The sequence below is a fragment of the Anser brachyrhynchus genome (assembly GCF_964034855.1).
Source record: "Anser brachyrhynchus genome assembly, chromosome: 9".
Taxonomy (NCBI): Eukaryota; Metazoa; Chordata; class Aves; order Anseriformes; family Anatidae; genus Anser; species Anser brachyrhynchus.
In genome coordinates this window covers 9,919,428-9,929,596 of record NC_137703.1, presented here as the reverse complement: position 1 = coordinate 9,929,596, position 10,169 = coordinate 9,919,428, and the positions used below count along the sequence as shown (strand labels likewise).

At 41.8% G+C, this 10,169-nt stretch overlaps 1 long non-coding RNA gene across 1 annotated transcript; it reads left to right on the top strand.

Moving 5' to 3' along the window:
* Positions 1-568: 568 nt before the first annotated feature.
* LOC308199559 lies at positions 569-9,010 on the top strand. Its single transcript, XR_013954703.1, has 4 exons — positions 569-1,305; positions 2,497-2,609; positions 3,051-3,209; positions 6,873-9,010. It is a non-coding gene; the product is annotated as an uncharacterized lncRNA (long non-coding RNA).
* The last annotated feature ends 1,159 nt before the right edge of the window (positions 9,011-10,169 follow it).

Here is a 10,169-nt window from a genome sequence, read left to right as displayed (position 1 = left end):
CTAAGAATTGTGCAGGCTAGGCTAGTACATGAATGGGAAACTCATTAATTTTGTGTGCTGAGTGTATATTTGCGGCCCAGCATTTGGGAAGGACATGGAGCAGTGGTCCTACAGCATTCACCTTGCTGCCAAGAGCAGCTCATCCTGAAAAGAGGCATTAAAAGTAGATGCAGGCATTGTACCAAACTGTTCTCTGAACAGCTCAGTCTGATAAAAATATTTCAGTGTACACAACAGAAAGTCCCACAGGGACCTCCCATGACATCCCTAAAACAAGTGCATGCCCAGTCAAGGCATTCTTCACTGATTGGAATCCATTTAGCGCAGTCACTGGAGCCTTTCCTGTCCATGGTGTATATACGTTTCTGTAGAGCCCAGCCCCCTAGGACAATGAGTCACATAAAGATGTGTTTACAGAGAGTTTGTGCCTGCCTCCTGCATCTTAGTGGTACTCTTAGACCAGAGCTCAGACCATTTCTATTATGTAGGGCTGTTTTGTGGTCCTTGCCATTGCATGAGAAAGGGACGGGAGACATTTCATCCTGGTCTAAGGAAATAAAAGAGATTGGAATCGTGTTTCACTATTAAAATGTTAGAGAGCTTTCACTGTTATTAATACATAGCATTACTATTTATGACTGTTATTTTTCATGTATCTGCAGTTTATATAGCCAACAAAGCAACTGTGTCATGTTACCCAGAAACATTTCAATGGGATTTTTTCCATTTACGTTGCCCCACCAGAGGTGATTGATAGATACAGCAAAATCATAAACATTGCTTTTATTACCTTTCCATGTTCATTTGTTTTCCAGTCAGACAGTGTTTTCAGAGTACCAGTACTTAGACAAGGAACAGCCTTCACTGTTAAAACAGAAATTATAGTTGTAATTAACACCAGCAGCCATTAGATGGTAATGTTTGCTCACCGTTGATCTGAGCATTGTGCTCGCCAGGTCTCCCACGGGGAAGCAGTTGAGCCAAACTTTTCAAACTTTACACTGCCACTGATGCGGGGCATCTCATTCGAGATGTGTTGGGAATCGTGAGTGGCCTGCGAACCACGAGTGGCAGCCATCTGATCCTACCGATGGCTGCTGCAGTTTGGGGTCTCGGTAGTTCCACACATCAAGGGGCTGGCTCCCATAAATCAGAGACCGGTTTTGAACTCTTCAACCCTGGGTAGTTGAGAAAGACTTAATTGCACAGAGGGAGGGAAGAAGAGGTGGTGTTATCTTGCTCAAAGCATTAGGAGTTCAGATAACAACAACGTCAGCTAGAGCTTGTGACTGTATGGGATGGGAGGTAAGGATTTCTGAACATCTGTTTCAGGGATTTTAATGTATGAAGCAGGGAGATGAATAAAGATATGCCTGCACATGATTTTTGTTTTACAAATGCATGTATATGTAATACCAAACCATATGTAACTACATATACATGCACACATATGTAACTATACATATAAAATGTGTGACCTTTTTTTCTGAGCACTTGTAGCACTTCATATGATGGACGCATGAAAGATGAAAAGGCATATCTCTGCCCTTGGGGGGTTAGGGAACTGGTGAAGACAGGCTATTCATAAAGCTGTTAAGAGTTTTACTACGCACAGTTTCCACATGTCCTGGCTTCTGCAAAGTGCTCTTAGGAATACACTGGTAATGTTGTGTTGCTGATCTCAAATATGTTGCTCGGGAACACCTGTAGGCAGGACTGCACCTCTCTGGAGGTGGGTGCAGGCCTCCTCCTTTGTGGGAAAAAAAGATGTTGCCAGGGATTCTTAAATATGCTGACCATTGTGAAAACACATGCAAATATGATGAGGTGCCTAGCTGCTGCCAATTGTTGTGAGCAAAGGCTGTTTTCTGTAGGGGAGAGTAATTTGAAGAATGGTTTTAAGTCCAGTCTTTTAATTAATAGCTCAAGTAAGGTGGAGAGGAAAGAAAAAACAAGTGCTTGAATTCCTGAACTGGATTCCATCTAGTACCCAAAGGAACTGCAGAATCTGTGTTTTCTTTTGTGCACACAGGAAAGTAGGGAGCCTCAATGATGCATTATCTTGCACAGCTCCCAGATTTAATGATTCTCCTTGTTCCAAGATTGCTGCATAGAGGAGAGCCAGAGATGGAGACGTGGCACGAATCCTGAGCATGAATCCTTCCTGGCTTTTCCTCCAGCAGCACATGGAGAAAGGAAAGCGTTCTGTGGGTCTCGTTTAGCAGATGTAGTGTGTAGACCACATTAAGGTAACATTACTAATGTATTTCTTCCAAGTCTGTGCACTGTCCAAGAAAAGAAAAAAAAAAAAAAAAAAAGGTAAAAAAGAGGGAAAAAAAGAAAAAAAAAAGAGGGCCAGAAAGCAATGTGTTGATATACTGCCATATCAAATAGTACAAAGAATGTAACCTACTTGCAGTTCTGTGCAGCTGCTTGCTTACACAGTCAAACTCAAACATACTGAGATTCTAATCTAGCCACTTGGTTGTGTTGCAGTGCCTATCAGCTCTGATAACAACCGACACTCACAACGCCCTCCCAAAACAAGCAGAACCCTGTGCAAGAAAAACTGTTGTCTCAGCCTGACCTTCAAAATCTTAAAATCACAGGTAACAAAATTTTTCTTTGTCCTTACCCCTAAAAGCAAGATCAATACATTTCCATCCCCAACAGCAAGGACTGGCCTGGGGCAGTAACATCTCCGGCGTGCTGCAGTCTCTCCCACTTTGCTGTTCCTGCAGTGGCCAGGCCAGGCCTCTAAGGAAGCCTTCCAGGGCCTTGATGTGCCAAGAAATAACCAGCCAATGGCAATATTACCAAAATAAGGGCTACAGGATTCAGTTGCCAAGCAAATAAGCTTTGCTGCCTCTTTTTAGTAAGTTTTGCTTATTCTTCATGTTTCCTTTCCTCCCACCCCGTAGCTTGTGCTATACTAACAGTCCTCCCCAGGTACTATTTTTGACTGTGTGACTGTTCAGTGATTTGCAGCATTTACAACTGTTGCTACAGTCCCTTTCCATTTATTGCTAATCCTCTCTAAATTCCCACAGGGAGACACATGGCTTGTAGCTCTACTTAGAAAGCTCAGATTGAAGCTGGGAAGGAGCAGAAGGATGCTTTTACCTTCTAGCCAAGGATACATTAGAAGTCTGCGCCTGAACTATTCACAAAACTATAAAATACATCAGTACCTTCAAGAGCATTTCATGGTGAGTTTGGAAGCTCAGTGTCCACAGATTGCCAATGAAGGGGAGAGGTGTTGATCCTGGAGGCAGCTTCCGTCAGGCCCTCTGGATGTTCAGGAACATCAGAGAAATCTAGACATAAAGAAAGACAAGAACACCCACAAAAATTCAGCATTGCTCTCATCTCCCTCCTCACCCAGCTAGTGCCAGAGCCCTCTGCCCCGACGTCCACTCCCCTGCAGGCATCAGCCCTATTGGAGCAATTTGACAGCACAGGCAAATTCACCATGTCTAGTCCCAAACAAATGTATCTGGGCTGCGGTGGAGTGTGTCCCTTGAACCATAAACAGATTGAGCAGGAAAATGGAAGAGGTGAACAGAGGTGAGCCACTTTTCAGCTGTCACAGCAAGGACAGGATGGGTAGCCTGGTCTGGACATGAGCTTAGACTTCAGAGACCTGGTTCAGTTCCCTGCTGTGCTGCAGATCTCCTCCGTGATTCCGGGCAAGCTGCTTCGTGTAGTTTCATGTTATAACCTGTCTGTAATCTACCTAGAAGCAAGATGCCTTGAAAACGAATAGTCCCACATTTCCCTTTCACCAGGGTTGCATCTAGTGACCACAGAGCCATAAAATGAGTAATCTGGCCGATCTAATGGAAAGCCTTTCATTTTTAGGTGCAGTACTAGTTTCCTGCTAGCTCAGCAGTCTGAACACACTCACCTCCTGGCTGCTCTCTCACTAATGCAGCAGAAGCAGCAAGAACATGGCCAAGGACAAAGGGGACAGGACCACCCCTTTTGGCACACTCTCTCTGGTGGTTTTAGCTGCAGCACGAATCTTTGTCTAAATTCCTTCTGTCTTACAGTCCCTCCTGCATGAACTCGTAGGGCTGTTGCTGTCCCAAATACATTCCCACTTAACCACACCAATGACAGGAGACAGAGAACTACCCTTTATAGAAATTATATTAAGCTCTCTGGTGATTTTTTTTTCTAATCCACTAAAACATTCTCAACTAATCACCTAATAAGATTTTATAGGCAGTGAATGTATGGATGGCTCAGTAATGGGGAGACATAATAATGGGAGGAATTTATGGAAGGCTGAAAGCAAATCTAAAAAATTTGTCCTTCTTCATAAACGTTGTGAAAAACCATGAAGCACTGTATAACACTTCAAGAAACCATGAAAAAGAGCCTAGCAATTGCCAGCACTGTTTTCCTCCCACAGTCAAACCCTTCCCTGAGAGGTTCAGTTACTTTTGTCCATCTTCAGCATCAGCAATTTGAATTCCCCTTCATAGATCTTCACGGCAATTAGAGGGGAAGGAAAATGACTTCCCTTATAGCCTTACCCCATTCTAAGTACTAGCATTATTATTTTCTCCTTGTTTTCAACATGCCTGGCAAAGCTGAAATAACTGGTAACCCAGCTAATTAGTGGAGATAGCTTGTTATAAAGCCTTGCTCTCAGTTAACTACTTTATTTAACCACTGACAAGTAACACCTCCTCATGATCAACAAGAAGATTCCTCCTGTGGGCTCTCTCTACACTGGCCCCCACATGGTGCATCTTTGCCACAGAAGGGAAAAATCACTCTTCTTATACAAGCGATGCATCTTTTTTCAATCATATTCAGTAAAACAGACCACTTTCACTAGAAAATGAGCTGGAGACAGCTGTCAGAAACAGCATTAATGTCACTTTACCTGTGACTGTTTCTGAATTTTTTTTTTTTTTTTTATTGCCAGCTGGCATTTGAATGCAAAAGGGTTTTACTAATTCATACCATAAAACTCAGGACACATTAATACAGGTGTTGAATGAGTGAGAAAATAGCACAAGCTTTCACAGACCAAATTGACTTATTCTAGTCAGTATAATTATAAATGAAAATATGCAAAATATATATATATATATAATTGAAAATAGTTAACATACTGTGACTGATTACTAATGAAATGACCTTGGAGGATTTTAGAAACATTAAATTTCTGCCCTTTTTAACTAACATGGGACTTTCAAGATGTCTTCTACAGCTCAGAGAGTCAGAAGAAGCTGTGCTGGGAGAGCACAGTGGTGGTCTTTACAGGAAAAATAGTTTTGATCCCATGTTGCTGCCAGATGTTAAGGATGGGAGTTTTGCCTCTCTTATTAAATGCCTATCTGGCAGCACTGCTGTCTCTTCAGGACCACCCTAGGAGAGGCCAGGGCAGCTGGCTGTGCTCAGCAGCACTGTTATGGGGACGTTGCACTCTCTGCTCTTGTCTGACATGCTTGTTACATGCCCAGCTCTCTTTGCTTTCATTCTGACTCTCAGGGAATAGAAAAAAAGAGTGAATACTCATGCCAGGGCACAAGGCAGCAAGGTGAAGCTAATGGGCCTGGATGCATCTGTAATTCTTAATAAATCGAAGATGTGTTTGTCAGCTCACCAAGAGCGTGAAATGCCATTTGGATGCACTCTTACAAGTTTTTACCTTTGCACTTCCATCCTAATGATATCTTTGTGCTGATCTCTGTGTGTTCTTTGGGAAAGCACAGTCCAAATGGTTTTACATGTGACTTCATTAGTCTCCCCTCTTGTCTTGACTGAGTCTAAACATGGAGCAGTGCCCAGTGCAAAGTGCTCGCTGTAGTTTCAGGTCCCGACAAAAAGAGGTTGCGGAGAACCCAGACCAGGTTGTCTTCATCATATCACAGAGCTGGGATTGCCTTTAATCTTCAGGCAAGAGAGGGGTGAGATTAGAGCACAGCAGACCTTCCAGCACATGCAGCCATTAACATAACTCCAGATGACTTCAGCAAATCATGCTTTGCAGAATCTGTGATTTCCCAAAGCAAACAACTGTGAAGAGCAGTAACAAAGAGTGAAAGATCTCAAGTCTCTGTTTCTTCATGTTTGAACAAAGTATCCTGTCTTGTAGGCAGATCTAAGAAGTGCTTTGAATGATAGCAAAAGATCGCTGTTGGAAGTTTTCTCAATGGCAGATGTTTCTTTCAGAGATCTGACGCAGTCAGAATGCGCTGTGGGATTTCCTTATTTCAATGAAAATTTTAGAACAAGTCTGTAGAGTCCCACTCCTCCACCAGTGTCCTCCTGTGCACAGCGTCCATGCACCGTATTCACTGTGTCTGAGTCAGGTATAAGTCAGTAAAACCCTGTGTTTCTCCTGCTTCCTTAGTCTCTACGTAGGTCTTGATTTCCAGCTTTACCAAAGAATGTGCCAAGTGTGAAATCTCTTGGCAAGCAAATACCTTATTGTGAAGATCTGGGAGATGGTTTGGGAGCCAGGGCAAAATATCATGGATCAGTAGGAAATAGAGCAGATTTGCCTTTATTCTTTCTACTTAAATTCCTAATAGTTCTCTCAACATATTAAAATATCCAAGACAAATTTTGGCACCAAGATCTACTATTTAATTATACCAAGAGATGTATTTTGGTACTGCGAGGGTGGTTCAGTTTGAGGACTCTAAGCAGGAGTATCTAAAACATATGGTTAGAGCACTGATCGGAAATATCTGAAAGACCTGACTGCTGCTATAGCTGGCTTGCAGCCTTTTTTGCTTTCCATGTTCTGTGCTGTGGCTTATTCGTGTATTCTTTGTATTTTTTAATTGCTTTGGATTGATCGTATTCCGCCTGTGGTGTTCCTTTTATTTTTTTTCTTCGTCTTGTAGGACTCCTCTGTCTCAGCCTTTCTGCATCTGCAGGATATGATCTTCAAGCAGTTTTTTTAACTGGTTCTCCTGGAAACAGCTACATGCAACCAAAGATACCTACAGGAGGCTGGGAGATGTTACCCAAATTAAACACATCATTCACTGTTCTTCTGAATCATGTTCATTACATGGTACTCATAGAGAAATAACTGCTGTGAGCCCAGCAATGCTCCAGGCTATGCTACACAAGGTTGTACCAATGTCTCTTTTGAGGTTAATAACAGAAAAAAAAGCAACCCAAATCCATTGAAGGTGTATAACAGAAGTGGTAGTACTGATGGTAAAATAGGTAATCCTCTTTAACACCATGTCCTGTCCAAGACACTAATCACAAAGAAATAGAAATGAAGCTTTCTAAAGCAGAGAAGAAACTGTCCTTTAACCCCCTTCTTTATAATCTTGTCATATTATCACAATCAATATTTTCAAGAAAGCTTACTTCCTTATTCTTATATCTTGTACAGCGATGTGATTGAATCTGCATGCTCTGCTACACAGCAACATATCAGAAGAGGTTACACACAACAAACCTCCGCAGGAATTTTGAGTGCTGATATATGACAGGATGGGTTGTTCCCAGGTTCACAAACACTCATCTGTTCGCACTGAACAGTACAGGAACTGAATCATCTTCTCAAGTCTTACCTGGCACTTGATGATAAAACCCCTGAAAACCCCTTGTAATTTAATACAGCCTCATGGATCCCCAGGCTTGGCCTACTGGCTTCTCATGGTGCTTATATTTAATGTGGCAACCCTCAAACTTGGCCTGAGAAAATACTGCCTGTGTAACACGTTTGATTAATTCTTACTCAAGATGCTGAATTTTGTCCTTGAAGACAAAACGCATACATTTTTGAATGGCAATTGCAAATCGCCCTACCTTCCTCTAGCAATGTGAGGACCCAGGTCAATCCTTGACAACTTTAAGTCATCCATCTCCTTTTGCCTGATTCTGGAGAGAATTTTTACTTGGAATTTCTTGTTTGTGAGGTCACATTGGAGAGCAATAAGTCTTAAAGGATAATTGGCTGGGGAATAGTGAGTCCTTAACTGAAATACACAAGTGACTGTATTGGTTACCATTGAATATAGAAAAAAAAAAAAAAAAAAAGGTAGGTAGGCTGGTGTGATTTAGGCTAGTATCTCTTAAGGGGAGAGGCTTAAATAAATCCATACATACAGATTTCTTTAGAAGTTCAGTACCACTAAATACCATATCACATTACCTCTGTAACTTTGTGTGAACTTGGAAATCTCTCCTTTAGGCTGCCCGTGTTTGCAACAATAAACTAAAGGTTTTCAAATTGACTTAATTGTTTCCCTGAGGGTGAAAATTCTGCTTTATTCACTGGCTTTGGCTGAGTCACAGACGCTCCATTTTCTTTCTCTCTAAGGCTCAGAAGGCTCCCCTAAATCCACATTTTTTCCGTGGACTCTGGTAGCAACATCAGTTTTTGCAGGAGTAAACTACAGATACAGCATTGCTCAGTGTATAACACACCTTATTTACATGGCATCTTTTAATCATTTTTATATATTTAAAATCAGCTAGCAGATAATGTACAAGTTGTATAACTCCTCCAGGAGAGGGCTGTGTCACCATCTGAAACCTACACACAACCCGTTTTGAGTGGTGAGTGTTTTGCTCTTCGGCCATTCCTAGGCTTGACTGCAAATCCACAGACGTCACTTCAGCACTGTCCAGATTCTGCTTAGGCAGTCCTTTATGCACAACAAGAAAATAATGCATTGCAGAGACCACTCAGAGCCACAGAGTGATGCAGTTTTCTGTTTCAGCCACTGCTCACATTCAAAATGATCGCTGCTGTGTAACACAAACTCCTGATCAGGTTGTGGTTGTCCTTTTTGAAAAATACCAACCCACATCTCCCTTCTCTAGGCAAAAACAGCAGCCCTAACAATTAAGCAACATTAATACTGTGCAGTTAAATTTGAGCTCTGTTATACCCCTGCTGTGCAGTGGAAGTAGATTAATGGATGGGATCAGAAAGTTAAGGCTTCCCTATTGAATGGATAAAAGAAAGATTGAAAATTGACAGTTTGTTAATAATTACACTGATACCTGAGTTACATGAACCTTACCTCTTAGAAAGTTCACTCATCTCCTTCTGCTGGTGGGTATGGAAAGCAATTGAGTCCTGGCATGCTGTCTTGTAATCAGTCCACAGTCACGTAGGGACATTGTATAGCATGCAGTGAAGAGCGTGAATGATGCTTTCGGGTACTGGCACTCCTGAATGAATCTGTACTTCAAATCCTGGCTAGCATTTGTTGCCCTGAACAAGCTTTTGCAGCTGGCTAGTTGTGTACTGGCTCTGTGCTCTCAGAACAACTACAGAATCATAAAATCATCCCTTGCTATTCCTTTGTAAATCATGACTGTGAACTGGATTGAACTCAAGCTGGAAAAAAAGGCATGCAAAAACTGTTGCCTTTGTAAGATTTGATATCAGAGAGGGCACCTTGGTATAGCTGATTAGATGCATTTCACAGTATGAAGTACATTGACCTCCTGTGCCGAGCTACCATTAAAAGGCAAAAAGGCAGCATTGTGTAATTTGCCTCAACAAATGAGAACAATTCCTAACAGTGTGATTTAAATCTAGGGAGACAACTCAAAGGGCTAGGGCATAAGGATGAATGAAACTTACCTGTGCATGCTGGAAAAAGGTTAAAGAGCTGACATTTCTTTTCTTGGGTGCAATTTTTATCTACAAATCTAATCTAACAAAATGGCTTGCTGATTCAAATCATAGTACCTATATCTCCAACCATTTGATCTGCACACAAAGCTGCATTGGCCATAATGCTTCAAGATGGCAAAGCTGCTCTTCAGACCCCACATTTGCCATCTCTTGTCCTCCATCACTGTATCATATGGCTTGTCTGATCTGCCTGACCTATAGCATATGCTGTAACAAGCACACAGAAGTAAATCCAATATTCCTTACACAGTCGTACCCTCAAACAGATGTCTTTGTTTTATTCTGCAGTGCTTTTTCTGCATATGCAGCCATAGACACCCCTCCCTCTCTCTTCCACTGAATATTTTAGCTCAGGGTGATTTTTGCAGATATGTTAACTGTATTTTTCCCACGTTGAAACTCAACTATTTTAATGCTTCATCCATCTCCAACTCCCCATAAATTAGCTCCTTCATGACACCGAAGCTTGTTGATCCTTTCAATTTAAGTCTGCTGCAAACGTTATTAATGTGATATTTCACAATGG